Consider the following 8,141-nt stretch of genomic DNA (forward strand, 5'->3'; position numbering starts at 1 on the left):
AAATACATCATCTAACTTACTATTTGATGGGAGCTGCTATTTAGACATTCTTTAATTCTTTAGAGAGTGTGTACATAAAAGATAAAATATGTGTAAAAAAGGTGTATGAATAACAAAACGGGTGTTTGAATAGACAAACCCTTTGATAAATATGAAATTCAAATTATCAAAATAGTGTAGTGATACCATCTTTGGGTCCAATTTTTTATTTTATTTAACTAAACTAACTATTTAAAAATATTACACTCATGCAAGATACATATTTAATGTATTTAAAACCATGATTTTTTTTAATGGTTTACTTCGGATAAAGCAATGATAAGATATTTGAAATAGACCTCGATAACTCACTTTCAGCTTACCAATTCGAATACGTGTTTCTTTATTTTCGATAAGATCTTATTAGGATCATATGTTTACCCTCATATTCAATTGCTGTAATCATTGACATAAGTCCAGAGTGTCGGTCAAATTTTATATTAGTAGGAGTGTTTATTATTTTTGCCTTTTTGGTTTCCCATATATATATGAAACTATATGAAACTATGAAGCAGTCTAAAATCAACTGAATTTCATATACAAGTATCCGTTGTTTTTTATCGAATCCGAATTTGGTTTTGATTTTTGGTTTCAAAAACTTATTAAAGTTTTGTCATTTGTCACACGTTAGTTACAATTTAGCCTGACTTTAGGACATCCCATTCATAACAAATAACAGTATAAAAATATTTAAAAAAAGATTTAAATAAAGTATTCAGTTTATTAGGTCGAAAAACGAAACATAAAAAAATTAAAATGTTGTAACACCCCGGCCTCTCGCACCACCAATATTGTCCGCTCTGCCCACGAAGAGCCCACGGATTTGTTTTTGGTTGCCCAGATGAAGACTTCCCAGGAGGTCACCCATCCTAGTACTACTTCCACCTAAGCACGCTTAACCGTGGAGTTTTCATGTGCTCCATAGCTAACTAAGCCCAAAACGCATTGGTGATTGAAGAGGCAGGACATTTACTTATGAACCAAGGATCTCTCTTGTCCACGGCCGATGTGGGATTTGCCTAAGAGTGGGACGATGTTGTGTTTGCCAAGGGTGTTACAAACAACCCCCTTTGGACTCATCGTCCTCGATGAGGGCACAAGAGTGACTCTGATACCACCTGTAACTATATAATTATATACTATTTCGAACTTCATGAATTCGGTGCCATTCGGTTTCGATCGAGCAAACGAAATTGAACCAGCGAATAGTTATGCATTTTTTTTATCGTTTCACCCCTTCAGTTTGACCGTATACAGAACCAAATTCGAAATCTCATATGTTTGGTTTAAAACTTCTTGAAATCGGTTTGGTATTCATTTTCGGCCAAGTGGACGGAACACTTTTATATTCTTATAGACAGTTTGACCCCTTCAATTATCGTTAGTAAAATAGTTATATCACATATAAAAAAGTGTATATTATAACACTCCTGTTTTTGTTAGGAAATTAAAGTAATGTAATTAAAAGATTTTTTCTCCCCCTCAAAAATAAAATCCAGCTTATAATTAATTATTGATAATTTATAATTAAGTTTAGTTAATATAAAAATTCACCTGAGATAAAATCTGAGAGTGTGAGAAGGAGTAGAAGTAGATCAAGGTAATTTATGGTGCATGTTGACTATGGAGAAAGAACAAGTTATGTGATGGTTTGTTGTAGTTGATTAAGAAGACAGTGGCAGTAGGGTGGTCAGTAAGGCATATCAAAATGGGAAAACCCACATCATACATGGGAGAGAAAAAGCAACCTCTCTTCACAAGCAAACTCACACTCACATCATTCTTCCTTCAAACAATGGCAAAACAGTAATTTTATTAATTATCTTTAATACTGTAAAAACTTTTATCTCTTGTTTTATAAAAAAATAATAAATACAAATAACAAAAATACTCTCACCTCAAAATAAAGAAATCTACCGGAACAAAAAATGGCAATGACGGCTATGGTGGTGGTCAAGCAGAGGCGATGGTGGCGGCGATAAAGAGGCGGTGCTAGTGGTTGTGATGGTCAGGTGGTGGCAGTGTTCAGCTGGCAGCGATGGCGAAGGAGGTGGTGATGGTATCAATGGTGGTGGTGGTAATACGTGGTGGTCAGGTGACGGTGGTGGCATTGATGGTATCTAGATAATAGGCGAAATAGGGAATGAAATAAAAAAATATTTAAAAAATACAAACAAAGGAGTGCGAATGAATGATCTTGATTAAATAAGATTATTTTTGTAATCGTTGATTTCATTCAATTGACTAACCAAACACTCATTTCTTCACTCCTTCACAATGATCTATTTATACCATTTCGTATGTGATTCCTACGTACTAAATGCTACCGTGATTTTTTTTTGAACGGCTAATGAATCCTCCAAATAGGCTACTGAAGAGGTAGGTCCCAGCAGAGCCTAGTTGGACCCGCAAGACTCACCTTGAAGAGGGACGTCTGCGCAGAAACCAACTGGATCCGCAGGACCAACCATGCTCAGAGACGTGACGTCCTTACGCGCAGTACGCAAGCTGGTCCCGCAGGATATGCCTCCCGATGGTGAAGGACTCCGCCTGTCCCCGCAGCCTCGGATACAAGCCATCAGGGAAGGCCACCCGCGCAGCATGGCTACACGCACAAGGCACTTAGCTCTCAATCACTCAGTGTCACCTGAAGGAATGAGCGAAGCCGGGAACTATCCCGCACAAGGGCGGGAGGGGTAATACTCCCGCCCAAATAAGCCAGTCCGTACGATACAGGAAGATCTTCTGTACTGTACCTGACGAGGTATGGGAAAAAGATCTGACTAAAGATACGACAGCTTATTGACAACAGTATGGCGAGCAGCATGCTCCTGCACTGTATGTCACTATTAGCCGCTGCCTACTCACCAACTACTGCCATACCACGTGCGTAGCCGTCAGTTGGTGGAACAGGAATAGTATACAGCAGGCCTGGTCACTATCAGCCGCTACCTACCCACCAACTACCAGCAGGGCACGTGCGTAGGCTACTGTTGGTGGAACAGGAACACTGTTGCAGCCGGCCATACCTCTTTGGAAACCTACCTTCGGCTATAAATACCACAAATGGTATGACCATCTCATCTTATCATATCTTACTACAATATCATCATAATATACCTGATATCTGCTCTAGCAATCTCTTAATATACTTTTATATTTAAAGAGTAATCTAGTCTGATTCTCACGCCGGAGGGTGGTCACAAGGAGGAACCCCCCCCCCTTCTCAGTGACGAGCTCACGGTGTCTGTTTTGCAGGTTATCAGAAGAACCATCTTCCAAGGGTCTAACCCCTCGTGGGAAACATCTCTCCAACCCCCAGGTTACCAGTAATCTGCCCGGGGTCTGGTTAGTGTTTCTTCATTGGCGCCATCCGTGCATAAAGCTAGAACTTTATCTCCAGTTTTTTCAAACTTTCTACAAAAGATGGTTAGAGAAATTCCGGTAACCACAACCCCAGCTACTGGGATGAACACCGGTAACACAGTTTTTACAAACACTACCCCGGTTACCCAAGCCGGGGCAAGTGAAGTAAATTTTACGAACACTACCCTAGTTACTCAGGCTGGGGCAAGTGCAGTAAATGATCGCCTACTGGGATCCACTGATACCCAGGTTGAGAAACGAAGACTCCCCCGCCAAACTCTCGATGAAGTCAAGGCATGGGCGGAGACACGACAAAAGGAATTCCAGGCTGAGTTGGACGAACGCTTGCGTTCCGTCCAACAGGCTGACGAATTCGAAGATTACTTGGATGACTCGGAGGAATCCGACTCCGACGCGAACCCTCGCCATAGGGCAAAAGGGAAGCGTAAGGAAATGGAATCCCAACCGAAAAGGCATTTTGGACAAGCCTTCAAACCAAAAAGTACAGGTGGAAGTCCACGAGACTTCTCCAAAACGTTCAGACCAAACATTGCAAATGCAGGAACCTCCAAGTTTGCAAGGGACATTGCGGAAGCAATCGCCCCAAAGAGTGCAAAACAAATGCCTAACATAGGCACATATGACGGTATATCTGATCCAGACGATCATTTGAACAGGTTCATAGCAGGGGCAACCGTCAGCAATTGGACGGAACCCACCTGGTGCTACATGTTCCAAATGACGCTTGTTGGGGCTGCTAGAGCTTGGTTTGATCGTCTACCGGTCAATCACATCTACGACTGGGCAGACTTCCAGCAGAAGTTTAGCCAACACTTCAGCCAGCAACGGAAGTATACCGAGGAGCAATGGACAATCCTCAAATGCATACGAGAAGAAGATGAATGTAACACCCCGACCAAAGGCGGATTATACATCGGGGCGCCACATATTGTTTCATTACTCGTGACACTATTGGGTGTCAATATTTAATAAATACATTCAATCGCGCACGCGCAAGGTAAACAGAAGATAACATAAAGCAACATAATTCAATATATTATAAGGCAAAATATTCGAACAACAATAACTTGTCTTGATACATTTTAATCTAGGTCCAAAAGTAAAAACGTCCTACGTGTCCACAAGCTCCAAATGTAGCTACAGCAAACCTGAACATGTGTTAAAATAAACGTCAAACACTTGCGTGTTGGTGAGAAATCAAGTTTAATAGTTAATACATAGATAACAATAAATCTGCGCGCAACATGTGTATGTCTGGTTTTCAACAGGGGTGTAATCTGATCGGGACCAACTCTAAGATTCATAGACTGCCAGTGCTCACAATTGAGCTCACAAACAAGATAAACTGTGCATGTGTAAACAAAAGAGAAAATCAAAAACGATAGTTCTCCCGTGTTCATCTAATGGTACCATGAGAACTGCGGAATAGACCGACAAGACGGTTAATGATCCTCACATACAAATAAACAGCCAAGTCTACGTCCTCAACACATGGGATACTGCGCGACTAAAGTTCATAAACAGTTTAAGACTCTAAGTTTGTATGAACACATGAACATCCCAAAACATTAAAAATAAAAGGGATTAGGTACGAGATTACTCACTTGATAAACGATGTGAAGATAGGTAAAGCAAGAACCAAACAAGCAAGGTTAACCTATAATTAAAGATTATTGTTTTAATGATTTGTTTTAATGTCTTGATTATAAGTTAGCATAATTAATAAGTAAATTATTATATATAATATATATATTACCGGAAAAGCAGGGCAGAACAGGATAGAAGACGAAGGCAAAGAGAGAGGAGACGGCAGAGGAAGAACAACGGCAAGGAGAAGAGAGAACAGGAGAGTTTAAGTGCTTTGTGTGTGTAGTGTTAGGAAATTAACATTATTATTTATAGGGAAACCCTAGGGAACACAATCCCTAGAAAAGGGGAAAAGATCTCCAAAAAGTAAAAGATTCCAAAAGCAAAAGATATCAAAAGATATGGCAGCTGCAGGGGGGCAAAGGAAAAGCTGACATGTAACAGTAAACAGGCATGGGAGGGTCAGATAAAGGTACTGGTCAAGCATGGAAAAAGCAGATCTCAAAAGATAATGTCAGTCACTTTTTCTGTCAACCAATGGGGTTGGTGCGCATGCTGCGCCGAAAGTAACTTTTCAGACATAAGACAGGTTAGGTCAACAGCACAGATGATAAGACATCACAAAAGCAAACGGCTAGATTAAACAGGAGAAAAGACTCAAGGGTTAAACGCGAGAAGGCATCGAGCGCGAAGGCAAAAGTGCGCGAGCGCGAAGGCAGACAGAACCAACCTTACGCGTCGCGGGAAGAATTACATTTCTAAGCGCGCCGCGGGAAGAACTTCAATTCTAAGCGCGTCGCGAGAAGAACTATATTCCTTAGCGCGTCGCGGGAAGAACAGTATCCATAGCGCGCCGCGGGAAGAACTAAAATCCTTAGCGCGCTGCGGGGACAGTTCGTCTCGCGTATCGCAGTAACAGGTGGTCTTCACGCAGGCTTCCTTGTAAAGAGTCTGGCGCGTGGAGCTGCGCAGACAACCTTAGGCGGGAAGGAACAAAGGACAGGTTCAAGGCTTAAGGGCGGGACGGCGACAAGAGGGAAAAGAAGGAGGCGGAAAGAGAGAAGAGGGACGGGACGGCGGGAAGGAAAATATATATTATTATTAAAAGTAAAACATAAGTAAAAATAAATATTAAATCATAAAAGAAAGAGATCGGATCAGAGGAACGGGTACCTGGGTCGGGTCGGATCGGGGCAGATGTCACAGTCTCCCCTACTTTAAGAAATTTCGTCCCGAAATTTATCTCGAAGTAGGTTGCGCAGAGAACAGGTGCGGGTACTTGATCTTCATTTGATCTTCCCTTTCCCATGTAAACTCGGCTCCGCGCTTGGACTCCCAGCGAATTTTCACGATAGGGATACGACTGCGCTTGGTTTGCTTAACCTCGCGATCCATAATCTCAACAGGCTTCTCAATGAAATGCATAGATTCATCAACTTGAACTTCATCAAGTGGTATGTGAAGGTTCTCGTCAGCTAAACATTTCTTGAGATTGGATACATGGAACGTTGGATGCACATTACTGAGCGCGGGCGGCAGGTCAAGTCTGTAGGCAACTTTTCCCACACGCGCGAGAATCTTGAATGGACCAACATAACGAGGAGCAAGCTTACCCTTCTTCCCAAAGCGGACAACACCCTTCCAGGGCGACACTTTGAGGAGAACAAGATCACCAACTTGAAATTCGAGAGGCTTTCGCCTGCGATCTGCGTAACTCTTCTGTCGGCTTCTGGCAGTCAGCAGATGATCACGGATCTTGGCGATTTTATCGGTTGTCTCTTGAACAAGTTCGGGTCCTGTGATTTGAGTTTCTCCCACTTCGCTCCAACAAATCGGGGAGCGGCACTTACGACCGTAAAGTGCTTCAAATGGGGCCATACCGATACTGGAATGATAGCTGTTATTATAAGAGAACTCGACCAGAGGTAGGTGTGAATCCCAATTACCTCCAAAATCAAGAACACAAGATCGAAGCATATCCTCAAGAGTTTGAATAGTTCGCTCAGACTGTCCGTCAGTCTGAGGATGATATGCAGTACTCATGTCCAAGCGAGTTCCTAACGCAGATTGGAGAGATTTCCAAAAGCGGGATATAAAACGGCCATCGCGATCGGATATGATGCTCAAAGGAGTGCCATGGCGGCAGACAATTTCCTTGACATAAAGCTGCGCGAGTTGCTCAACACGGTAGTTTTCACGAATGGGCAGGAAGTGAGCAGACTTAGTCAAACGATCCACTATTACCCAAATGCTATCATGTTTGCTTGCTGTCAAAGGTAACTTGGTAATAAAGTCCATCGCTATACCTTCCCATTTCCACATAGGAATTTCTGGTTGTTCGAGCAAACCAGATGGGCGTTGGTGTTCAGCTTTTACTTTAGAACAAGTCAGGCATTTAGCTACGAACACAGCAATATCCTTTTTCATACCGGGCCACCAATAAGTAATGCGCAAATCCTTGTACATCTTATCAGCGCCGGGATGAATAGAATACCGAGATTTATGCGCTTCACTCAGGATATCAGCGCGAAGATTCTCATCAAAGGGAATCCAGATGCGATTGAGATAACAAAGAATTCCACTCAGATTAGGGACAAAGTGCGTTTCCGCGCCACACGCTAACTCGGCGCGAAGGTTACCATTACTGATGGATGCGCGCTGCGCGTCACGAATGCGCGATTCAAGGTTGCTTTGGATCGGCGCGAAGTGAAGCAGCGTGCGCGGCAAGATATAGTTAAGCTGGCAGGGTTTTCGGCTGAGCGCATCGGCTACCACATTAGCCTTACCAGGATGATACCGGATCTCACAATCGTAATCACTGATGAGTTCGTTCCATCGGCGTTGTCTCATGTTAAGTTCCTTCTGATCAAAGATATGCTGAAGGCTTTTATGGTCAGTGTAGAGGATACACTTAGTACCATAAAGGTAGTGTCTCCAGATCTTTAAGGCAAATACAACTGCACCAAGTTCGAGGTCGTGAGTTGTATAATTCTTTTCATGAATCTTGAGTTGCCTTGATGCGTAAGCGATAACCTTGCCTCGTTGCATAAGAACACAACCGAGACCTTGGTTGGAGGCATCGCAGTACACGACAAAATCATCATTACCCTCAGGTAGCGCAAGAACAG

This window comes from Bidens hawaiensis, unplaced genomic scaffold (genome assembly GCF_021521415.1).
Source record: "Bidens hawaiensis isolate Kalapana, Puna unplaced genomic scaffold, B.hawaiensis_p1.1 tig00013298_1, whole genome shotgun sequence".
Classification (NCBI taxonomy): domain Eukaryota; kingdom Viridiplantae; phylum Streptophyta; class Magnoliopsida; order Asterales; family Asteraceae; genus Bidens; species Bidens hawaiensis.